This window comes from Prionailurus viverrinus, chromosome A3, assembly GCF_022837055.1.
Source record: "Prionailurus viverrinus isolate Anna chromosome A3, UM_Priviv_1.0, whole genome shotgun sequence".
In the NCBI taxonomy this organism is placed as follows: domain Eukaryota; kingdom Metazoa; phylum Chordata; class Mammalia; order Carnivora; family Felidae; genus Prionailurus; species Prionailurus viverrinus.
The window spans coordinates 66,356,134-66,382,612 of NC_062563.1; the positions used below are offsets into that span (position 1 = coordinate 66,356,134).

The 26,479-nt window shown below is 41.5% G+C and overlaps 1 pseudogene; it reads right to left on the reverse strand.

Moving 5' to 3' along the window:
• Positions 1–5,127: 5,127 nt before the first annotated feature.
• On the reverse strand, positions 5,128–5,547 carry LOC125162927 (keratinocyte-associated protein 2-like; annotated as a pseudogene).
• Between the last annotated feature and the right edge of the window lie 20,932 nt (positions 5,548–26,479).

Consider the following 26,479-nt stretch of genomic DNA (forward strand, 5'->3'; position numbering starts at 1 on the left):
TAGTACTATACATAGAAAACCCTAAAGACTCCACCAAAAAACACTATTAGAAGCAATAAATGAATTCAGTCAAGTTGCCAGATACACAGTGAATATACAGAAATCTGTTGTGTTTCTATATACTAATAACAAACTATCAGAAGAGAAAATAAGAAACAATTCAATTTACAAATGAACCAAAAAGAATAAAATATCTATGAGTAAACTTAACCAAGGAGGTGAGAGACCTATACTCTGAAAACTATAACTCTAAACATTGATGAAAGAAATTGAAGACAACACAAACGAATGAAAAGATATTCTATGTTCATTGATTAGAAGAATTACTGTTGCTAAAATGTCCATAGTACCCAAAGCAAAGTCATGCCTATAAAAATACAAAACGCAGAATGAGAACAAACAATACAAAATTTGTATGGAACCACAAAAAGACCCTGAATAACCAAAGCTATCTTGAGAAAGAACAAGCTCAAGGTATCACAATTGTAAATTTCAGGATATACTACAAAGCTATAATATCAAAACAGTATGTTACTAACACAAAAATAGATACCTAAATCATTAGAACAGAATAAAAAGCCTGGAAATAAATCCAAGCTTATATGGTCAATTAATCTAGGACAAAGGAGGCAAGGATATATAATGGGCAAAAGACAGTTCTTCAACAAATGGCTTTGGAAAAACTGGTAAGCTACATGCAAAAGAATGAAAGTGGGATACTTTCTTAATACCATACACAAAAGTCAACTTGGAATGGATAAAATACCTAAATGTAATACCTGAAACCATAAGATTCCTAGAAGAAAACATAGGTAGTAATCACTTTAATATCAGCCTTCGCAACTTATTTATGGCTACATCTTCTCAGGTGAGGCAAACAAAAGCAAAAATAAATACTGAGACTACACCAAAATAAAAGCTTTTGCACAGCAAAGGAGAATGTCAACAAAATGAAAAGGGAACCTACTGAATGAGAGAAGATATTGCAAATGATATATCCAATTAAAGGTTGATATCCAAAATATATGAAGAATTTATACAACTCAACACACACACAGACACACAGACACACACACACACACACACACACAAATAATAATAATAATCTAATTAAAAATAGGCAGAGGAATTTAACAGACATTTTTCCAAAGAAGACATACAGATGGCCGACAGATACATGAAAAGATGCTCAATGTCACTCATCAGGGAAATGCAAGTCAAAACCATAAAGAGATATCACTTTACACCTGTTAGAATAGCTAGGATCAAAAAGACAAGAAAGGACAAGTTGTTGGTAAGGATGTAGAGAAAAAGGAACCCTTGTGCATGCACTGTTGGTGGGAGCATAAATTGATGTGGGAAACAGTATGGAGTTTCCTCAAAAATACAAAACAGAAATAGCATATGATTCAGTAATGCCACTACTAGGGATTTATCCAAAGAAAACCAAAACAAATTAAAAAAAAATATACACCCCCATGTTTATTGCGACATTATTTATAATAATCAACATATGGAAGCAGTCCAAGTATCCTTCAATAGATGAATGGATGAAGATTTAGGGTGTGTGTGTGTGTGTGTGTGTGTGTGTGTGTACATATATACAGATATTCTATAATGGAGTATTATTCAACCATAAAAAAAAAGGATGAGATCTTGCCATTGCAACAACATGGATGAACGTCAAGGGTGTTATGCTAAGTGACATAAGTCAGACAGAGTAAGGTAAGTATCATATGATCTCACTTATATGTAGAATCTAAAAGGCAAAACAAACAAAAGCAGAAATAGACCTAGAACAAATGATAGTTGCCAGAAAGAGGGGGTGGGGGGTGCAGGTATGGGCAAAATGAGTAAATAGGTATGGGAGATACAGGCTTCCAGTTATGGAATAACATACAGCATAGGGAATATAGTTAATGGTATTGTAATACCATTGTGTGGGGACAGATGGCAGCTGCACTTGTGGTGAGCATAGCATAATGTGTAGACTTGCTGACCCACTATGTTGTACATCCGAAACCAATGTAATCTTGTATATCAACTACACTTCAGTAAAAAAAAGAAAGAAATCTGTTGTGTTTCTATATACAACAATTACTATTATCATTATACAATAACAGAGAAATTTAAAAAACAATTAAAATTAAAATAATTAAAATTAAAAAATAATCCCATTTTCAATTACATCAAAAAGAATACAATACCTAGGAATAAATTTAATCTAGGAGGTTAAACACCACTACTCTAAAAACTAGAAGACATTGATGAAAGAAAGTGAAGATGACACAAATAAATGAAAAGATATTCCATGCTCATGGAGTAGAAGAATTCGTATTGTTAAAATGTCCATATACCCAAAGCAACCTACAGATTCAATGAAAGCCCTATCAAAATACCAATAGCATTCTCCAAAGAACTATAGCAAATAATCCTAAATTTGTATGGAACCACAAAAGACTCTGAATAGCCAAAGTAATCTTGAGAAAGAAGAACACAGCTGGAGGTATCAAGCGACCCTGATTTTTTTTTATTTTTTTTTTATTTTTTTTTCAACGTTTATTTATTTTTGGGACAGAGAGAGACAGAATATGAATGGGGGAGGGGCAGAGAGAGAGGGAGACACAGAATCGGAAACAGGCTCCAGGCTCTGAGCTGTCAGCACAGAGCCCTATGCGGGGCTCGAACTCCCGGACCGCGAGATCATGACCTGGCTGAAGTCGGTCGCTTAACTGACTGCGCCACCCAGGCGCCCCGGGACCCTGATTTTAAACTACACTCAAACTACAGTAATCAAAATAGGATGATACTGGCACAAAAATAGAAACATAGATCAATGGGACAGAGTAGAAAGCCCAGATATAAACCCACACTTCCATGGTCAATTATCTATGACAAAGGAGGCAAGCATATACAATGGGGAAAAGACCATCTCTTCAATAAATGGTGTTGGAAAAACTGGACAGATACATGCAAAAGAATGAAACAGGACAACTTTCTTACACCATATATAAAAATAAACTCAAAATGGAACAAAGACCTGAATGTAAGATCTGAAACCATAAAACTCCTCAAAGAAAACATAGGCAGTAAACTCTTGGGTGCCAGTCTTAGCAATAATTTTTTGGATCTATCTCCTCGTGCAAGAGCAAAAGCAAAAATAAATAAATAGAACTAGATCAAACTAAAAAACTTTTTGTACAATGAAGGAAACCATCGACAAAATGAAAATGCAGCCTACTGAATGGAAGAAGATATTTGCAAATGATACATTCAATAAGGAATTAATATGCAAACTATATAAAGAACTTCTACAACTCAACACCAAAAGAACCACAAACAGTTTAAACCCTGGGCAGAGAGCCTGAACGGACATTTTCCAAAGGAGACATACAGATAACAAAAAGATGCTCAACATCACTCATCATCAGAGAAATGCAAAAGAAAACCACAATGATATATCACGGTACATGGTCGGTATGGCTATCATCAAAAAGACAAGAGATATCCAGTGTTGGTGAGGATGAGGAGTAAAGGGAAACTTTGTGCTCTGTCAGTAGGAATGTAAATTGGCACAGCCACTGTGAAAACAGTATGGCTGTTCCTCAAAAAATTAAAAAAGGAACTCTCATATGACACCACCACATAACAATTCCACTTCTGGGTATTTATGCCAAGTGAAGAGGCCACAGGGTGGCTCAGTCCATCATCAGACTCTTGATTTTGGCTCAGATCATGATCTCATGGTTCGTGAGATGGAGCCCCACTTCATGCTCTGTGCTGATTGCATAGAACATGCTTGGGATTCTGTCTTCTTTCTCCTTCTCTCTCTGACCCTTCCCCACTTGCTCACGCGCTCTCTCTCTCTCTCTCTCGCTCAAAGTAAACATTAAAAAAAATAAAAATAAAAAACAAAGTGAAAACACCAATTGGAAAAGATATATATGCACCCCTATATTCATTACAGCATTATTTACAATAACCAAGATATGGAAGTAACTTAAGTGTCCACTGACGGATGGATAAAGATTTGCTATACACACACACACACACAAAGATTTGCTAATATATATATATATATATATATATATATATATATACACAGACACACACACACACACATACATATACACATATGCATACATACATACACATCACTCAGCCATAAAATAATAAAATTTTACCATTTGCAACAACATGGATGGACATGAAGGGTATTATGCTAAGTGAGATAAGTCAGAGAAAGACAAACACCATTATGATTTCACTTATATGGGGGATATAAAAAAAAACAAAACAAATGAATAAAACAGAAACAGAGTCACATAGATAACATACCAGTGGCTGCAAGAGGGGAAAGTGGTAGAGGGATGGGCAAAATAGGTGAAGGGGGTTAAGAGGTACAAACGTCCAGTTATAAGTCATGGGCATGTAAAGAAAATATAGTCAATAATATTGTACTAAGTATGTATGATGATAGATGGTAACTAGACATATTATGGTGATCATTTCATAATTTATATAAATATTGAATCACTATGTCATACACCTGAAACTAATATAATACTGTGTGTCAATTATACTTCCATTTTAAAAAGCAAAACATGAGTCAAGTTTTCACACTATCACTATTCCGAGTCACCATTGCACTGGAGGTACTAAGCAAGTACGTAAGTCAGTAACGACTGGAAAACAAGAAATATTATTTGCAGATGATATAATTGTGTGCGTGAAAAAATCCAAAGGCATCTACAGACATATCATTGCAATTTATAAGTAAATTGGGCAAGAATGCTGCCACAGAGTCAACAAACAAGTTTCATCTATATTTCTATATATAAGCAAGAAACAGAAAATAAAAAATTTTAAATACCATATCCGGTAGCAAAAAGAAATATGAAATTTCTGGGATGCAACACAAATTCCACACAGTAAGACTTCCACACAGTAAAGTATAAAATAGAAAAATTAAAGATGAAAACAAAGGAAAGATGAAAACATTCGTGGTTTGATGACAATATTGAAAAGATTATTTCTCCCCATATTGATCTATAGATTCAATGCAATCCCAGTCAAAATCCCAACAATATTTTTTTTTTTAAACAAAGAATCAACTTTATTGGACATTCAAGTACAGTTTCTCTTTTTGCCCTTCCTAGTGACCTTGGCCAGTGTGAGCCCTGGAGCTGTTGCCTGATACACAGTGGAGGAGATCTTGTTGACGTAGCACAGGCCAACCCTGGAGAAGACGAAGCAGGTGGTGACGCAGACTCGGTGGATGAGGCTAGATGCAGAGAGCCAACAGGAGGCAGAGAAGAATCTCAGGGAAGATCTTTGCTTGGAATCTTTGCCAAAGACAAGATTTTCCAGATTACTGAAGGCAGTAAGAGAGAAGATGAAAAGGCCAGAGCCCAGCAGGGTGCCCTGGATGGTGAGTCACTCGGTGGAGGCCACCTGAGGGCTGTACATCTGCATCTCCATGAAGAGCAGCAGTGAAGGCAGGAGGGAGGAGAGTGCCAGCGAGGCTGTCCTACAGCCAGCCATCATGTTCTGCCCTTGGGCCTACTCAGTGCCTCAGGCCAAGAAAGAGGGGAGCCCAACCGAAGCAGTTGGCTCAAAATCCCAACAGTCTTGCAACAAGGGCAGACAACTCTTGCAAGAGGTTTGGTTGTATGGGGGCGGGGAGAGGGTAAAAAATAGGGTGATAGCTATAATAGGTCATGGGATCAAGGAAGGAGGGCTTGGGTTTTTTTTTTTTTCTTAAGATAGGAGAAAATTTAAAATGCTTACAAAAGTGAGAAATGATTGATAATTGGTGCAAGGGGTAAAAGCCAAGCAAAGAGGAATGGATGGCTTTAGAAAGAAAAGGGAGCACCTTGTTTATAAGAATAGAAAGGGGAAGGGGGGGGTAAAAATACTAATTGGTTTGTAGATTTGGTGTGGGAATTGAATTTTCCTAGCAATATCAGAGATGCTGAAGAGTGAAATGGAATTTTGCAAAAATAAAGGGTTTTAAAAGTAGCCCTTGTGGGATATGAGAGAATGAGTTGACAAGAGAAATGTAGTACAACTGCTGACCAGTCCCAAGAGTCTACTTGAGATTGGAAAGCATGAGTGTACAAAGACAGTGGCCAGTAAAACTGACCCAGGTGGGGTTTCAGGGTTCTGCAATGACAGGCGGGAGTGTCTAAGCTGGATTAAAAGGACACGAGGAATGGGGATGCTGGTGAGCTGGAAGGTAGGAAAGAAATCAATGAAAAGTGAATGTCCCACAGAAAACCATGTCTTTTCATCTTTCTCACTTAATTCTGTACCTTTTATAGCTTATCTCCCTCAGAGCAATGGGGATCTACAAGAGAGATGAAGAAGGCTCCTAGGGACACAGCCAGGGGTAAAAATGTCACCAGAGAAACACTGGTCCCATCAGGACAGCTTCAGCTTAAGCAACAAGGAAGCTTGACTGACAATGCCTTAAAATAAGAAGATCCAGACACAGAGCAAAGTGCAGGACTGGCTCATTCAGACAACCACTGAGGACCCGGGTTCTTTCCATCCCTCACCTTGTCCTCAGATGACCTCCCTTGTGGTGCCACATGACCATGTCTCAGTCAACTCTGTGTGCACAGTGTCCAATACATAGCAGGTTCTCCAAGTGTCCTTGGAGAATGAATGAATGAGTGAATGGGTTTATTTCATGGTTTTTCATAGACTTAGAAGTCCCATCAGACTGACAAAGTAAGGATTTTAAAGCCTTGGTTCATATCCTCAGAAACCCCTGGACACAAAGATGATGGACTCCCTCAGAAAATTGTCTAAGTCTAGGCAAACCACAATCCTGTGGCCTGGGTCACAACGGGGCTTGGGAAGGAGCCAAACCGCTCTCTTTAAGTAGATGTCTTCCATCTCCTGAGCTCCCTCCTGTTATGAATCTCCCTTGTGCACCAGCCCCAACCCTTGGATCCCCAGCAAGCCCCCTCCTTCTCATGTCCTGGGGCAAGTGTATTATTATGTCCTCATCTGTTCACACCTGCCTGTCCACCTGTACTGAAGGTCTCCAGAGCACAGGGGCTGCAGCTCATACATCACTTCTTAATTTACACACCTTACTGACCTCTGCACTTGAGTCTGGACTCCCTGATGATCTCCTGGTGACCTTAAGTGAAGCCTCGTTGAAGTCAAGTCTCATAATTTATAAAATTTTCCCTACAGTCCCATCCAGCTCACAACTCTGGTTCTTTTTTGAATAGTTTTTTGTGGCCCTTTTAAAGACAGAAGGGGCGCCTGGGTGGCTCAGTCGGTTAACCGTCCAACTCTTGATTTTGGCCCCAGGTCATGATTTCATAGTTCATAAGTTCGAACCCCGTGTCAGGCTCTGAGCTGACATCGTGGAGCCTGCTTGGGATGCTCTCTCCCTAACTGTCCCTCCCCTGCTCATGCGCACTCTCTCAAAATAAATGAACTTTATAAAGATGAATAAAGATATAATGAAAAACAGAAAACATGATTGCCAAGTAGCATGGCATTGATTTTGATAGAAAAGATTACAGTAAAAATTCAAAAGAGTATAATGAGGGACTAACAGTGAGAAAGGGAGGAAACACCAGAGGCAAGGGAGGGGACTCAAGCCAAGGTGATAAATGTCCTTAGCCTGGCAGCTCCATGGATGTTGTATGCAGAAACCAGAAACCCACGAGGCTTCTTGGAACCAGAACTCCAAGTGCAGGGCTATGAAATTGTGGGGGCCAGTGGAGATGAACCCTGGACAAAGTGCCCCTTCAACTCCTTAGTGGGCCAATAGAAACCTAATCTGAACTGAGTATAATGTAATGTTCTCTAATAACCACATTACAAAAAGTAAAAAGAAACGGGTGAGATTAATTTCAATGTTTTAGTTAACTCAGTTTATCAGAAACATTAAAAACTTATTACGTATTGAAATGATCAACTATTAATAAGGTACTTTACATTCTTTCACACTAAGACTTTAACATTTAGTGTGTATTTTACTTTTAATCTCTATTCGAACTAGCCGTATATCAAGTGCTCAATAGCCATGTAGATAGCCCATGTCTACACGATGTGGAATTTGAGATGCAAGGGTCCAGCCATACACTAAATGTCAGGCACAGTTATAGATTCTGAGGATAAATCATGAAAGGCCCCTTTTCTCATGAAATTGACATTTCCATGGGAGACACAGGGCATGGACAGATTTCCTTTTAAGTTTACTTCAGCTGGTAACAAGTGCTGTGAAAAAGGGGAAACAGAGTAACCTGACAGAAAGCAACTGAAGAGGAAAAGGTAGAAACAACTTCAGATAAAACAGGCAGAGGGTCAGAAGGTGAAATCCGAGCACAGATCTGCAAAAGCAAAAAGGAGCCAGTCAAGTGAAGACATGAGCGTGAGGCATTCCAAGCCAACGAGTCAGCGCAAATGCCCTGCAGTCAGGATGAACTTGTCTGAGCTTGCACAGCAGAAAGAAAGCCAATGTGGCAGGAGTGTTGGAATGAAGGAAATAGTGATAAGGGAGACTTCAGGGAGGCAGGTAGCCAGCGACCAGACCATGTGGGGCAGTAGCTCTCAATTCTGACTGCAATAGAGAAACAGCTCTACAGCTTGTAGAAAATATTCATGCCCAGCTGCCCATGTGCTCACTTTGAGGTTCCTATTCAATTAGTCTATGGAAAGCCAAGAATCAGGACTTTTAAAAACCACTCCAGGTGATTCTAAAGTGTAGGCAGTGTTGAGAGCCACTGAGGTACCACCCAGAAGAAGGTTTGCATTTATTTTAAATGCAGTAGGAAGGCATCGATGGGTTTAGGGAAAGGTGTGACGTGATCTGATTGGCCTTTTAAGGGCTGGTGCTTTGTGGAAAACAAACTATAGAGAGGTGACAGCAGAGGCAGGAGCCCTAGTTAGGTCCTACCAGTGAGAGAGAGTACGGAGAATCAGGACGTATACTGCACACAGGCTGAGGAAGGGCGCTGCTCCTCAGAAAGGTGAAAGGGGACATTTACTCTGAACCTTCACATTACATTTGCAAGGTGGACTTAGTTTGGTGAGACCTTTTAATGCTCCCTTGGAAATCTAATCTATGCATGGGCCCCAGAGCTAACCTTACAGCACCGTTGCTGGCTCCCTCTGTTCCTCCACTCCCCCAAGGCTCTTTTGACCCTATCTCTGCTGCATTTGAAGGACACAGGACCGGGCCGTTGGTCAGTGCTGGGCCAATAAGGGAACACTGTCATAAAGCTGGAGAAGCTGGGAGGCTGTGTGCTCAGGGCACCCTGGAACTGTCCGCTGCCACATTTCCTCCATGAAGAGTGAGCATGACACAGACACACAGAGAACCACAGAGAGAAACCTCCTAGAGGCCTTGGAACCCCCTGCTTCCGGCTGTTCCTGAGGACCAGCCATGAGCCTGCCCTTCCTGAGGCTATGGGAGTGACTCTTAAGGAGGTGAAATTCACATGGCATAAAAGCAACCACTTTAAAGTGTACAATTTAAGGACCCCTGGGTGGCTCAGTCCACGGAGTGTCCCGATTCTTGATTTTGGCTCAGGTCATGATCCTATGGGCCCGAGGTCAAGCTCCGTGCTGAGCATGGAGACTGCTTAAGATTCTCTCCCTCTGCCTCTCTACCCAACTCGCACATACTCTCTCAAAAAGGAAGGAAGGAAGGGAAAGAGGGAGGGAAAGAGAGAGAGAGAGAGAAGGAAAGAAAGAGAAAAAGAAAGAAAGAGAAAGGAAGAAAAGAAAAAGAAAAGAAAGAACAATTTAGTGGCATTTAGCACACTTACAGTGTTGTGCAACCACTACTGCTCATTCCAAACACACTTGCATCATCCCAAGAGAAAACCCCATACCATTAAGCAGTCACTCTCTATCCTCCTTGCTGCCCCCTAGCAACCACTAGTCTGTTTTCTGCCTCTATGGATTTACCTGTTGTGGACATTTCCTATAAACAGACCTACAACATGTTGACTTTTGTCTCTGGCTTCTTCACTGAGCATAAGGTCTTCAAGTTTCATCCTTGAAGCCTGTATCAGAATTTCATTTTGTGGCTGGACCATATTCCATGGTATGCATATACCACACTTGGTTTATCCAGTCACCCACTGGTGGACGTTTGAGTGGTCCCCACCTTTGGCTACTGTGGGTAGTGCTGCCACGAGTGTGCACGTGCAAGTTTTTGAATCTATTTTCATTTGGGGGATGGGCATACACGTTGGGCTAGAATTGCTGAGTCATACAGGAATTCTTTTCAACTTTTTAAGGAACCGCCAATAGTATCTTCTTTTTACTGAAAGTTGCACACATCATATTTCTGTCACTTTCATCAAGAAGAGTCCTGCTGTTAGGGGCTCAAACCAGATTTCTGGTCCACTCAGCAATTCCTTTGGAAATACCTGGTCCAACCCACCCAAACAGCAGGAGCAGGACAGGACAGGGCCAGTTATATTGCCTTGTCCTGATTCGCCCCGAGCTCTACCCTACCTGCCCCCTCTTTACCACCCCATCCCACTGGCTCCAAGGACACTCATCCTCCCCTCTGTGCTGGCTCAGGTTCCTGGCCCTTCTTGGCTTCTAGCTGTCCCCGCTAACTGCCACACCCATTTCCATCTCTGTGTGTCCTCCTCTGTCTCCATAGCATACCTCTTACCTGCAGCCCATCCCAGGTCCCCATAAAGCCTTCCACCCCTGCCCTATGGCCCCTGGTGCTCCCATCCGCCTGGGCACACCCATAGCTCTTACCAAAGGCTTCTGCCCCATTTAGCCCCTGGCTTTGCTGTTTCTGCCTACCGTCCCTATAATCTCAGGTGTCAGACAGTGATCCCTCCCACCCCTTTCTCTGCGGGCCCCACAGCCTACAGGAGGGCAGGCACCCGGCATAGCACATACAGATGGCTGAAATGAAGCAGGAAACTGACGGATGCAATAAACCTCCACCTCGGAAGCACAGGTCTGATCATGGTAAAGTCCTGCCCCTTTACGGCCTTTGTAAAACAGAAATGATATTTTTCAGTGCATACTACTCATAGGCAGAGGTACTTCAAGCATCCAAGGTGATAAAAGGCAAAGACAGTAAATAGTTGTTTTTGAGCACATTTTACAAATGAGACATAGGGGCTGAAAGATGAGGAAACTACCCGAGGTCAACTTGCTGTCAGTGCTAATGTTAGGTTTGGGTCCAGACCAGGCTAACTCCAAATTCTAGATTCCATTTACCACATGAAGCTGAAATTGCAGCATATTCGACTCTATACTAGCAAGATGGCAGGGAAAGAATTACATTCATTAATTAACATTGTACCTCCTACAGGAAAGTACACACTAGTGGAAGTATTTTGAAGATCAGGTTGAAAGCTCCTAAAAGTGTTCTTACGACCTGATCTTGATGAATTTCTTTTCAGGAAATCAGTTTTGTAATAGAAAAAGGTGCATGCCCAGGGGATACATTGCTGCATTATTTGTAACAGCAATTCATTGGGAGTAATCTCAACATCCAAACATAGGAGCCTACTTAAGAAGACCATGGTGTGGAGTCAAAGGACTAATGTAGAGCAATGGTTCTCAACTAGAAACAATTTTTCCCTGCCCAGGGACATTTGGCAGTGTCTGAAGACATTTTTGGTGGTCCTAATGGGAGAGGGGGAAGGGAATGAGTTCTATAGGTACCTAAGGGCACCCCTCTAGCCAGAGGAGTGGCTAAACTGGCCACAATGCATAGGACAGGCCTCCAAATGTCAATAGGGCAGAGGTTGAGAAACTCTGTTATACAGAAATCATGATTGATATGAAGACTCTATTTTATGTTAAGAGAAAAAAATAGAAATCTAAACTTGGAGTACACCATGATTTTCATCATGGAATACTATCTTGCATAGCAGGGAATACTACGTGAAAAGATGGAAAACAGAAAAACTACTTTGGCAGAAATAGAGATAAATCTTACTCTCCGGAAGGTTCTCTTGAGCCATGTCACGTTATTTTTTGCACTAAGCAAACGTCAGAAAAAAACACTGAAGCACAACTTGCTACACACAGCAGTTGCAGTCATTATTATCTAGATCTAACATTGTTTAGAGCACATGTTTTGTGCTTCAACACTTTTGGAAAGAAGGGAGGGTTTTTAACGAAAGCCATGTGAACAGATTGGATCAAAAGTGATATTTTTAGAAAATCACCCAAATGTTGTAATCCACTGTTTGATCTGGACTCCTTCTGATGCAAGGGACAGAGACCAAACTGAAACTAGTTTACACCCAAAAGAGAAATACGTTGGTACATGTGACACAGAAAAAGGACATAGGTCTGGCAGGAGGTCAGATGGATCCAAGAGCTCAAACCATGTTATCTTCAACCCAGGATGCTCTGATGAGTCCGTCTTTCACTCTCAAGCTACCACCACGTATCCATTCTCTGAGTGTGGCCCTCATCCTCTACTGCATACAACCTCCTCGTGGAGATGGGGGACAGGAGAGGCACATCAGGCCCTGGGCTTAACATCATTCTGAGTGTCCATCTAGGAGTCCAGAACAAGAGAAAATTATCTCCGCTTCATCAGAGAAAGACCTCAAGGAAAGTTTCTGGCTGGCTTTGTTTGGGCCACACACTTATCCATTGTCTAATTGTCAGGGTTCAATGTGGTTAACAGAGAGTAAGAGCAGAACTGGCAGGAAAGGGGGTTAGACAAAAACAACAAATGTCCACTATCCCTATGAATTGGCAAACATTTGGGTATTTGAAAACATCTGGTGACACAGACATAGGAGTGAGGTAGGAGGTCACAGTCCAAAAGATACAAAATGTTTTGGGTTCCACATTATCAAACCATAACATTGTGGTGGATTGCCCTTTTCTGCAACAAAACATGTAGGATTGTGGAATCATAGAGCTGAAAGTGGCCTTAAAGAGTGTCTTGATCAGGGGTGCCTGGTTTAGCATCTGACTTTGGCTCAGGTCATGATCTCATAGTTCATGGGCTCGAACCCCGTGTCAGGCTCTGTGCTGACAGCGCAGAGCCTGGAGCCTGCTTTGGATTCTGTGTCTCCCTCTCTCTCTTCCCCTCCCCTCCTCATGCTCTGTCTCTCTCAAAAATAAAAAAAAACTTAAAAAAAAATTTTTTTAAGGAGTGTCTTGATCAACCACTTCATTCTTGCAGATATAAGGTAACCTAATAAACACATCTTTTTCTAGAAGCCTACAGCATCCTATTTGTAGGTTAGGGTCTGGACACCTGGAAGAGAGGGAGAAGCCATCCTTGTCATCCAGGTTAGACCTCCATGGTGAAACAGCACAATGAAGGTGAACTTTGGCCTTGAAGGATATTCATTGAACTGGATCTCAGGATAGACCCAGTGAATCAACTGAAAAAGACATTGTTTAAAGCAATGGCTTTCAAAGCTTTTTTGATGTAAACTCAACAACAACAAAAAATATGTTTTACATTGCAATTCTGCATACATATAACACATACACATACATAATAGAGACAGTAGTTTGATGAAACTTAGCCTTATTGTACGTGATGCAATCTGATACTCTTCACCCCATTCTATTTTATTTCATGTTTTAAAATACATCTTTGATCACCCATGAAAATGCTTTCAAGTCAAGACCCATTAATTATTTGAGACCAGCAATTAGGAACATTTATTAAGAGGAAAAATGAGGCAGCTCTCCCTGCCCATGGGTCCTGTCCCTATGCTTTAATAAAATCACCTTTTTGGGGTGCCTGGTGGCTCAGTTGGTTAAGATTCTGACTCTTGATTTCAGCTCAGGTCATGATCTCGCAGTTCATGAATTTGAGCCCTGCATTGGGCTCTGCTGATGAGGCAGGGCCTGTTTGGAGTTCTGTCTCCCTCTCTCTCTGTCCCACCCCTGCTTGCTCTCCATCTCTCTCAAAATAAAATAAGCTTTAAAGAGAGAGAGAGAGAGAGAGAGAGAGAGAGAGAGAGAGAGAGAGAGGAAAAATGAGAAGACATGAATAGACATTTTTCCAAAGAAGACATACAGATAGCCAATGGAGACATGAAAAGATACTCAGTATCATTGATCATCAGGGAAATGCCAATCAAAACCACAATGAAATAATAGCTCACACATGTCAGAATGGCTAATAACAACGCCAGAACCAACAGGTGTTAGCAAGGATGTGGGGAAAGGAGAATCCCCTTGTGGTGGGAATGCAAATGGATGCAGCCACAATGGAAAACAGTATGAAATTTCCTCAAAAAGTTAAAAATAGAACTACCCTACCATCAAGCAATTGCAGTACTGGATATTTATCCAAAGAATACAAAAACACTAATTCAATGGGATACATGCGCCCTGATCTTTATAGCAGCATTGTCTGCAATAGTCAAATTAAGGAAACAGCCCAGGGTCCATCGACTGATGCATGAATAAAGAAGAGGCCTTACGTGCGCACACGCACACACACACAATGAAATATTATTCAGCCATTAAAAAAGAATGAAATCTTGCCACTTACAACAATGTGAATGGAGCTAGAGAATATTATGCTAAGTGCGATAAGTCAGTCAGAGAAAGACAAATACGATGATTTCACTCATATGTAGAATTTAAGAAACAAATGAGGAAAGAGGAAAAAAAGAGGGGGTACAAACCAAGAAACAGACTCTTAACTATAATAGAGAATGAACTCATGGTTCCCGGAGGGGAGCAGGGTGGGGGGATGGGTGAAATAGGTGATAGGGATTAAGAAGTGTACTTGATGTGATGAGTACTGGGTGTTGTATGGAAGTGTTGAATCACTATATTATATACATGAAACTGATATTACACTGTATGTTAACTAGTTGGAATTTAAATACAAACATTAAAAGAGAGAGAGAGAGAGAGAGAGGCTTAACAGATATTATCAACAAGCTTCCCTTAGTCTTACATGTGGCTAGTACTTGAAGTTTCCACCACTAGACTCACCACTGGGGACTGAGGCATCTTTAGAAATCCCCACTGAAATGAAAATAACTTAATCTGGAGAGATAACAAATAACATCCTGAGACCTATGGGGTGCTCTTCTACAGGATCACACGGAGAACTGTAAGAGTGATAATGGTAGCCTCATCTGGAGAAGAAAAGTGCTGATGGGACCTGTGCATTAGCAGTTGCCAAGAAAAGCTGAAAGTAATGTGGACACTCATTCATTCATTCATTCATTCATTTCAGAGCTGCTTAAATAAATTACTTGAGCCTCTGTGTCCTTGTTATAAAACAGGGCTGAGGTGCCTGGGTGGCTCAGTCGGTTAAGCATCTGACTCTTGGTTTCAGCACAGGTCATGATCTCACAGTTCCAGCCCCGCATCAGGATCTGCACTGACAGTGCAGAGCCTGCTTGGAATTCTCTCTCTCTGCCCCCACTCCTGCTTGCTCACTCTCTCTCTCTCTCTCAAAATAAATAAATAAACTTAAAAAAAACAGGTCTAAAATTGTCACATGCCATAAAACTACTGTGCCTGGAGATAGTCATACATGCTTTATGTGATGCTCCCAGGAGGGCCAGGCACCTAGAAGAAGTCTATGGTAAAATGTCTCATCGTGCCCAACTGTTGGCTCCCTTCCTTGAAAATTGATCATACATCCCACCATTGCCTTCCTGCAGGTGGAGTTCACAGTCTCCACCTAAGTCAGGTTGGGCCGCATGACGTGGCTTGGGACAATGAGATGTGAACGGGAAGGACAGAAGCATTAAGGACAATGGGAATTTCTTCCAGTTCTCTCTCACTCTTTCCTACAGCCATGGCTCATCTCAAATCAGGGCACCCCTTCAGCAGGGTTCCTAGAAGAGAAGACACATGGGGCAGAGCCAGAGTGGCCTTCATGACGCAGAAACAAACCTATGTTTTATAAGCCACTGAGATTTGGGAATTACATGTTACCACAGCAGAACTGTCCCTACAGAGAGAGACCCACAAGCAGAAGGAGAAACAGGAGGAAGAGAAGAGGACGATGTGGAACAGCAGGAGGAGAGGAGGAGACATTTTTGAGTACCTACTGGTGCTTCGAACCATGTTAATGTCTGTGAGAAATAGAAGATCAAGGTCTGGGTATACATGCTGCCCTCTAGAAGTTTCAAATCTAGTTAGAGTAGAGCCATGGACAAATGAAATGGCCTAGCCACAGGGACAGCAGAATTTAAGGGCCAAGCATGCTCCAGACCTAAGTCCGGAATAATGCCAGGTGTGGGGGGCTGTTAGTGGTGTGGACTGAACTTAAAGAACTTGAGTGAGCTTGAAGGACGCCATAGCACACATATGCAGAGCATAGCCTACAACGGCCTGAGTGGTGGGCACAGAGCACAGGAGGGAGGGCATCTCAAGGAAAGAGGCGATGGCTGAGGAAGACATTCTCACCTTAAGGAGTCCATGCCTTCTTCTAGGGGTCATCTACCTCTTTGCCAGGATTACACAGAGCTCACTGGCCCATCTGTCTGTTTGGCAGGTGAAAGGATTAATTAAAGAAATTAATCAGAGGCCCGCAGATGCAGGCAGATACACAGACACACGGAACTCTGAAGACTCCGCCATGCAGAGAGTAGGTGGGTATTCACAGCAGCTGCTGGTCACCCGAGAGGTGAGGCAGGCTGGGGCTGTGGGGTTCTGACAAAGGGTGTGTTTGGTTTGGTTGTGGCCCCAAACACCCACCCAGTATAACTGCATTTCTGGTCAGTGGGCCCAGACTTTCATTTCTGCAGCATCTCCATGATTTCCTGAGAAAGCCGAACCTTGCGGCCTGAGTTTACTGCATGCAACAAATGACAGATGAGAGTTCTGCAGAACTGAGATGCAAGCAAATGCTGACCTCTGTTCTCTAAAGAGTGCCTCCCTTTGCTCTTTCCTCTGGAATTTCCCATATGCTGTGCTGACCTTCGTCAAAGGAGAGTAGTCTTTTAAAGATTTAGACTTGCCCTGACCTGCTCATGGAGGGATTTGTGCCAGTTACCAGGTACAGACATCCATACAACACAATGAGAGTTTTGTTTCAATGAGAAAATTGGCCTGAAGGAAAAATAAAGTAGGCAAAAGAGATAAAGCAAAGGAGTAAGACACAATGCTAGGTAGAGAGAGGACCACAAATTTGACAGTACGCTCCCCAGGGCAAATACAGAGGATAACATTAGTTACAAGTTTCCTGGCTTCTAAAAGATAAAAATAGGTGCCTAGATGAAGCATAGCTTATGCTGGTACTGAAATCAGGGAGAATCTTCTCCCTGCCCCAAAGGTAGTTGTTTGGAATGAATTCTACCTTCAAGAATGACCCATAATGGGCTAAATGGGTAAGCAGCATTAAGGAATCTACTCCTGAAATCATTGTTGCACTATATGCTAACTAATTTGGATATATATTAAGAAAAAAAATTAAAAACAGTATCCAAAAAATAGTAATAATAAAAAGAATGACCCATAATGAATACAACAGCAGGTTTCAAGGGGCTATCCTTCAGTATAGATTAATGGCACAGGCCAAAGTTCAAATCATCAGACTGAATTATTTGAAAGACCAGGACATTGCAGTCCAAGCCTACAGACACCTGATGGTAGCCTTTGACCCAAGGATAATATTTAGAATATAGAGAAACAGACGAATGGTTTATCCTTCAAGTAATCCTCCATAAACATTTTTTAAAGATGAGCTACTGATAAGAAGATAGCTGCAGAGTTTGAAGTTATACTATCAGGCAAAAGCTTTATTTTTCTTCTTAAAGGATGGCTGAATATGCTCTGGCCATAAGCCAAGTGGAGGATGGAGCCAGTGTCCTCTTTTGCCAAGTTATGGAGCCTAATCAGGATTGGAGCCAGCATAAAAATCCACTGAACCCCTACCCAGAACAGGGCCAAGACCAGCAGCAAAGTTTCCCACAGGAATTGGTTCTGCATCTCTTCCAACCTGTGGCAAGGTCCCAAAAGCTAAATGTCATAGAGAGTGACCACTAGCACATTAGCCTAGGAAATGTTCAAAACAGCCATTACCAATTGCCCACGAAGACCACAAAACATTTAATGAAGTGCCCAGGACACTTAGAACCTTAATACCAGCTCATGGATTTAAAAAACGAACAAACAAACAAACAAGAAACACTGCAGGATCTAACTAAAATGAGCTACACACGCAGTTATCTTTACAAGACATTAAAAAAAAAATGAGAACGCTAGCGTGAGAAAGAAGGGGGAAGAATATACCAATGCTAAAATGAAAAAAAGGTTTGGACATCACTATGAATTATTGTCTATGAAAATAGACACTTGTCACCACAAAGTCTTCTGATGACGTGAAAAGAAAGTTCTAAGGAATTCTCACTTGTCCCTCCCCCCTCCCTTGCTCAACTGTCCACAGCTCACTCAACTCACCAAACACCCTGAGGGTCTGTCTCACTTTTTCCTTTCCACACAGGCATCATACTGACAGTTGGGCCTTTCCAAACCTGCCACTGGCGATTTAAATTAAACTGATCATGGATCAATTAATTCTGATTCATTCCTGATGCCAAGAAACTATGACATTGCCCCCAACAGAAATCACAATCCTCATCTACCAAGCTGGCCTCATCCCACAGGCAAGTGAAGGAACTAAGTTTCTCCTGTTATTCATCTGGAGCAACAAATTTGAAACCAAATTTAATTTAACTCAAACTAGCCTTAAGTGAGGAGGAAAAGTTTATACATGTTTGATTCCTCATGACACCTAGTATTGTGTGTACTGTAGGAGCTCGATAATTGCTGAATTGGTGAGTACTTTATTCCAGCTGCTATGCTTGAAGCTTTACATCATTTATTTCACACATACATTTTGTTGTTCTGACAATTCTACAAAAAGTAGCACTACCCCCATTTTAAAGATGGGAAAACAGAGGCACTGGCAAATCCCTGGACTCATCAAAGACAGTACAGTTAGTAAGCAGCAGAGTGGACTCTGACCACCCAATGCTAAATCCTAGGCCCTTTCCATTCCACCAAGCTGTCTCCCTGAAACCACTTCATGAAAGTTAGTGATTGCTACACCAATGACAGAAGTCGTAAGTGGGCAAAACTTGGCTCAATATCATGTAAACTTTCTCACAGTTACAAAATCCAGCAACAGAACCAGCCATGAGGTAGTGGATGCTTCATCACAGAAATGAGTTTTCTGAGATAATAGAGAGGGGGATCGCCACTTTGCATGAACTGCTGAACTAGATGACCTCAATATCTGAGATCAAAAAACAAAGACTGAAAGCCAGATTCTGAGAAATGAAGCAAAGTTGAATTCCAGGATCCTTTCCTAAGCACCTTATATAGGAGACACTGTGTTTCAGGAGGTACAGAGATGAAAAGACACAATTCCCAATGTAATTTGAGCTGGGTATTGAAGAAAAATGGGATTTTAAAAAATGGGAGTGGGAAAATGTTGAACGTTATGCCTAGTCCCAAATGAAGGGAATAAGATAATTCGGCACAGGATGATAAGAAAGTATAGAAGATGTTTAGGGATAGTCATATGTGCAATTTAAGAAACAAAACAGATGAACATGGGGGAAAAAAGAGAGACAAGCCATAAAACAGACTCTTAACTACAGAGAACACATCGAGGGTTGCTGGAGGGGAGGTGGGCAGGGGAAAGGGCTAAATGTGTGATGGGTATTAAAGAGGGTACTTGTTGTAATGTGCAGTAGATGTTTTATGTAAGTGATAAATCACTAATTTCTACTCCTGAAACTATATGTTAACTAAGTAGAATTTCAATAAAAGCTTGAAAAAAAAGAAAGAAAAGGAAAATGTTTACAGAAATAGTATATCATGGAAAGTAGTGGCAGAGAGGAAGCACAGAAGGGTAATATGAGGCCAGATTATAGAGGGCATTGAATGAGTAAGAAATCTAGATTTTAGTTGCTTGAAATTAAGAGCCGTTGAGGCTTTTGAACAAGGGAATGATTTATTCACGGCTGGGGCTTAAATCAATCAAGGTGAATACTCAATAAAATATTAACAAATACAATCCAACAATGTATAAAAAGAATTGTATACCATGATCCAGCAGAATTTATCCCAGGTATGCAAGGCTGGTTCAATATCCAAAAGTCAATGTGACCCACATCACCAGGCTAAAGAAGTAAAATCATATAGTCATATTAATTGATTCAGAAAAGGCATTTGACAGAATCCAACACCCATTTGTGGTTTTAAAAAAAGGAAACGCTCAGCAAACTAGGAATAGAGGGCAACTTCATCAACCTGATATACAACATCTACAAGAAACCTATAGCTAACATCACATTTAATGGGGATAAATGGGTTGCTTTCCCCCTAAGATCAGTAACAACGCAGAGATGTGCCCCATCATCTCTCCTCTTCACAATCACACTGGAAGTCTAGCTACTGCAGTAAGAAAAGAAAATAATAAGTATACAGATGGGGTAAAAAAAAAAAAAAAAAGAAATGAAATGATCTTCATTCACAGTTAGCAAGACTGCCTATCAGATCTGGCACCCAGTATAAGACGGACTCTTACTAATTTGGTAACATAATTTCAAATTAAGAAGTTGGAACTCTTTTTTCAAGTTCATCCTAGAGCCCAACCAGAGCCCACATTAAAAAAAAAAAAACAAAAAAACCGAGAAACAAACAAAACCAAACTCCCAGTTTAAATAGAAAACTTGAACTGAATTGATATGGATCCTAAGACACATAGATGAAAACTCAGAGATTTCACTAGATCTCAGATACCAAGTCCTCTGTTCTGTTTAGGCCACCTCAGTAGCCCTCTTCTTCTCCTCCTCTGCCCCAGAAACTGACTTCTGTTTTGGAGGGTAGGGCATAATGTGATTGCTGTGTACTAACAAGTTGCTTTATGGTGGCAATGTATATATTTCATCTTCTGCCAGGCTCAGCCCAAGCAATTAGCATAACACTAGAAACAAAAATGGCCACAAGTACAATCCAACATTTCCATATTTCCATGACAGTTTCCAAGTGAATATGTCCTTCTATAACTATCAAACTAGAGTAGAAAAACATCGGAACAATTCAATCAGTGAGAACGTAGTTGGGTACGGTGTGTAAGAATCAACAGAAAAAAAGGAAGTTTAAGACAAGTATAGTGTGAATGAATTCTTCTTACTATATTCATGCAAGGGGATATTATAAAGTGGTGAAAGTGAGCAGGTTGCAACTGTACATGTGATCATGGAAAAATATTCCTGATATCATGTCAAACAAGAAAAGCAAGGCCAGAAAGAATATAGTTTAATTTCATTTCAATAAAGTTCAGAAACAAGCAAACTAATTTTTTGTTTAGCTTTATATACACAGAAACTCAGGCTAATGGCTACCTGTAGGGGGACCAGAGGGGCTGGATTATACTAGAAAAAGATACACAGAGGTGTGTGGAGTGTTGGCTATTTCATTATACAGACATTCACTTTATAACAAACTATATATACAGATGCACTTTATGCACTTTTTCAGTGTATATTTCACAATAAAAGTGTCTAAAACATAGTCCATAAAAAGACAAGTATAATGTGGTTAAGAAGAAAACGTAGGGGCGCCTGGGTGGCTCAGTCAGTTAAGCATCTGACTTTGGCTCAGGTCATGATCTCGCGATTCATGAGTTTGAGCCCCGCATCAGGCTCTGTGCTGACAGCTCAGAGCCTGGAGCCCGTTTCAGATTCTGTGTCTCCCTCTCTCTCTGCCCCTCCCCTGCTCATGCTCTGTCTCTCTCTGTCTCAAAAATAAATAAAAACATTTAAAAAAATTTTTAAAAAAGAAGAAAAAGTAGAAGATTTCAGCCAGACAAAGCTGAGTTTTGAGTCTTGCACCATCACTTCCAGCCATGTGACCAGCAAGTTTCTCGATCTCTCGGAGCCCTCAATGTTGTCACTTTTGCAATGAGAATGATAATAATATCTACCTAATGCTCTGGCAATGAAATATGAAGATAGACATGAACTTGATTGGCTACCAATGGCTAAACAAATGTTTGGTTTGGTTATCCAGTTAGTGAGTTCAAGCCTACCCATGAGAGCAGTAAGTGTCCAAAGCAGATGGGAGTATAGGCAGTGTGAAGAGCAGAGAGAGAACCCTGAGGGCTGGGGTGGACAACAGAGGCATCCCAAAGGACTTAGAATTCCAGGTGAATCTTAAAGGGTTCACTTGAAATAATTATTGGATAAGAGAATGAATGCAAAGCCTGGAGAAACAAAAGAACAAATTGTAATGTCCAAGATATATTCTAGCGGCAGTGAGTAGACCACAGATTAAAATTAAACATGGACCTTGACTCTGCAAAAATTCCCATTTAAATGAGTTTTCTCCTTCTGGGTGCCCATATGAACACTCAAGACATTTTCTAGAGATGGGCATTTCTGTTTCCCTGGCTCTGGGAAGGCTATGTGTCTATCAAAACCACACTGTGGTTGGTTTGACCCCTGGTACTATGCTATCTCTCTGACCTATCTGTGACCCGAATATTTGGGTGTATACATTTCCTGTAGCCCCAGTGGGACAAGACAGCTCTTGCACCTGCTGACATATTTAGACACATACATTATCTCAACGGCCACTGTTCTCTCTTGATAACCACCACGTCACCTACATTGCTAACGTCAGCTTCCTCCACAAACCACAGTGCAAAAGATTCTCATGGGGGGGGGGGGGAGGTGCCAAGGCATCTTTTTACTTTGGTGCTTGTGTTTTCACAATGAAGTTTTCAGATAAAAATAATGGTCAGAGGGACAAAGAGGTTTGGGGACTGGGGGATTGCCCACAAAGGTACAATCTGAGAGCAGGTAGAGGAGAGATGAAGAGGCAGCAGAAATTGATGGAAAGTACCCTAGAGATTTGGGCTATAGTTTCAGGCCTGTTGTTAAATCTCTCTGTGACCTTGGGCAGATCAGTCTGGTATCAGTTTTGTTGTATGAACATCTAGAGATTGGTGGATATGGCGTCTAAGAATTTTCCAGCTCTTATGTTCTAGGACCACAAATAAAAGAGATTCTTTTTTCTGTTCTGGGAAGAAATGGATCAAGTCTACCTCTTCTTTTCTGATACACCTTTATCCATCCTCCCCCTCATGACCTCTAGTGACCCAGAGAAGTAACTGGCCTCATCATTGGAGAGAGCCCATGAATAACTAAATTTGGGTGGAATCAGTAGGTCTGTTTTTCCTGTTTCTTACTCTCACTGTCCCACAAAGAAGAAAAAAAAAAATCACTGCAGGAAGGTTTCTTCTATCCAATGAGGCTTTACTCTCATCGGGTGGGATTACTCAAGTCCAAGTCCCAGAAACCTCATGAGTACCACTCCTTTGCTAGACATTGACGGGATGGCCTTTTCCCTGAGGAGACAGAGCAGAATGGCAAGCTGGGAACCTCATCTGCTGAAGAACAAGTAGGAATGAGGGTATTTAGACTGGACAGGAGCTGACTCCAGACAGGCATAATAGCTGCCACAAACAGCTGGAAGGTGGAGAGAGGAAACAGGTTTGCTTGGGGCCGCCACACAGGGCAGAACCAAGGACCACCACAGGAAGCTCCAAGGGAGGCAGAAGACATCACCACTGGAAGAAGAGCCTGCCTGCAATTAGAGCATCTCATGGAGGTAGTGACCTCCCCACCCCAGCAAATGTTCTAGCCCCAAAGGCTCCATGCCATCCTTCAAGAGACCTCAGAGAGCATACACTCAGCAGAGTGAGGGACCAAGTGTCCTTTCCAAGGCTGAGATTCTCAGAATCTACCACAGTGGACTCTGAAGTTTAGTAAATGTGGTTCACCTTACTTTCTAGCTGTTTGTTTGTTTTTAATTTACTGTTTTTCCATCAATCTTTAAGGAGACAGGGAATCCCAGGCTTTTAGCTTAAAGTCTCCCTACTTTCCATCTCCTTTCCCAATCAGAAGCCCCACCAATGTAATCAGGAATAAAACATTTTAGTTAGAGATAATTAGGTACAGGTCTTGTAAAGGGAATTATCCTTATGCAAAGCAAAAATGTGGTGCTTGGATTTTTAGGATCAGACTATTATATAGAGAAAGGCCCACCCTTCTCCTGCTGTGCAGAGATTGATAAAATACAGTCACTTCTACACAGCATCTGAGTGGACCTAACACAGTACAGTGACAGGTATTCAGAACTCCACCGCATCCAGAAGAACATAACACCTCAAGCATCATCTGGGGAGACAGACGGACAATGGTCCACTCTTATGCCGGTGTCATTTTCTTGACCACCTTTGGGGTCCTCAGCTTAGTTTTCCCTTCGTAAACTGTTCCCTAGTTAGCCCTCAAGACATTTCTTTTTCAGAAACTCATTATCACCAGTGTTGCCATGTCAAATTTAAACAGAGACAACCTAGCTTTCCAATGAAAGGGGACTATTTTGTTAAACTATGAGCTGCCCGTTCATTGCAATATTACACAGCCCTGAGCAAGAATCATTAAATCCATGAAGCTACATGTAAAGATGTCACAGCAGGGGTGCCTGGGTGGCTCAGTCAGTTAAAAGTCCGACTCTTGATTTTGGCTCAGGTCATGATCTCCTGGTACCTGAGATCAAGCCCTGCGTCAGGCTCTGCACTGACAGCACAAAGTCTGCTTTGAATTCTCTCTCTCCACCCCTCCCCCATACTCGCTTGCTCTCTCTCTAAATAAATAGTAAACATTTAAAAAACAAAATTTTCATTAATAACTTAAAATTATTTAAGTTATTACTTGCCATGCAAACAATCATTTTAACATCATCTTTTTTTTCCCCCTTACCTTTTGAAGGCCAGTTTCCTTCCCCCAAGACATACTCATGTATAAACTGTGGCTGGTTTGGCTCACCTGATTTTTATCTGAAGCTGCCACAGCTTGCTCCGAGGGTTATATGCATGTGAGAAACTTCATAAAATGGCAACGTCTCAAGCTTCATTTTCTTAGCCAAGAAAGGTTTGTTCACTGAACTGTCACAGTAAGTCGGGATCGTTTTTGAGCCTGGCTTTACAAGTAGGTTTTGCAACCAGGACATGGTGGAGCGGGCCTCTTAATCCAGAGTCTGCATCCTCCACCAATAGGCCATGAGCAGTGTGATCCATTTGTCTTTTGTTCCCCTTTGTTTTCAAAGAGTATTCCAGCAACATCACAGAGGATAGTTCAGCAGGAGGACAGTCAGGGAGGACAGCTAGAGATGGGCTGCCCCCATCAATGTGACAAGTACCAAGGGCAGGAGTTAGGACTGTGTCAAGGGGGTTGGAGGAAAGAGGACAGACTTTAGAGGGAAGTTGGCAGAAGACAACTTGGAAAGTCACAATCGAACTGAGAGAGAGAAAGGGGTCCCTAGGTCACCCTGAGGGCTTGGGCAGGGGTGCCAGGGGAGGATAGCTAGGCACAGGGTAGAGAAGGGGAGGATTGAATCTCAAATACCTGTGTAAGGTGTCCGTAAACCACTGGACATGTGGGTCAGAAGGTTAAAAGAAAGATGGGGTAAACAAATCGGGAAGGCAAAACATTTTGGGGCACTCACTCATAGTGATACGAAAAGACTACTATGAATCCAGGCAACTCTTAACTCGTTCATGGCTAAAGCTAGCTTTTGTTTTTATTTTTACAGACCTAATTCTCTAAGGGCTAACCATAGAATCAAGGTGTGAACTAAAGCTGCCTCTTACAGCCACCACAAAGGGAAAAATGTGCAACCAACTATATCAAAAAACAAACAAAACATCCATCCCTCCTTATTCAGGGGAGCAAAACAGAGCATTCCCAAACCAACTGTGGCCAATGCCCACGCCATGTGCAGAATACCAAAGAGTGTTAAACATAGTACCTGCCTACATGGGGCTACCAACATCCCTGGCATCCAATACCTGCTATCCACCAGCTGGCTAAATGGGTCAGTCCCCTGTGTACTAACGAGTCCTGAAGTAGCTTTCAAAATTTAAGATCTGGTCTTGCCTTGAAGTTGCCAGGTTCTAGAAACTCTGTGATTTCTTCTTTTATTCACTTGGATCATCAAAGGGACAGGGTACATAATCATTTTTCCATTGTTTGAGCAGAACCCATTACAGCTGCTGAGAAGTGGTAATTGAGTTTATCAAACATAATTACCTCTACTCAACCAACCTCCTCCTCAGTTTGCCCTTCCCAATCAGGAAGAACTAACACCACCTTTCACAAAGGACTCTTGCATATTTGAATGGCTTCCCAGGAGTCTTTGAGTGGCATATAATTACACTTAATTTAATTTTTTTGTCATTAATCCCAGAAGCTTTGATCCAAGGTCTGTATTATTTTGATGTAAGGAAAATAAGGCTCCGCCTCAAATTAAATATTTGCCTTTGTATACAGTTTGCTGTTCATTGTACAACTCATCTTCTGTTGGAGTCTCTGGTTTTCAGCAGCCACTTCTGGGTTTGGCTTCTTTTCCACTTCCTTGTGTTTCCCCATCAGGTGTCAGGTCACCAAGAGCCTGAACACACTCAGGTTTCAGGGACACTTCCAGA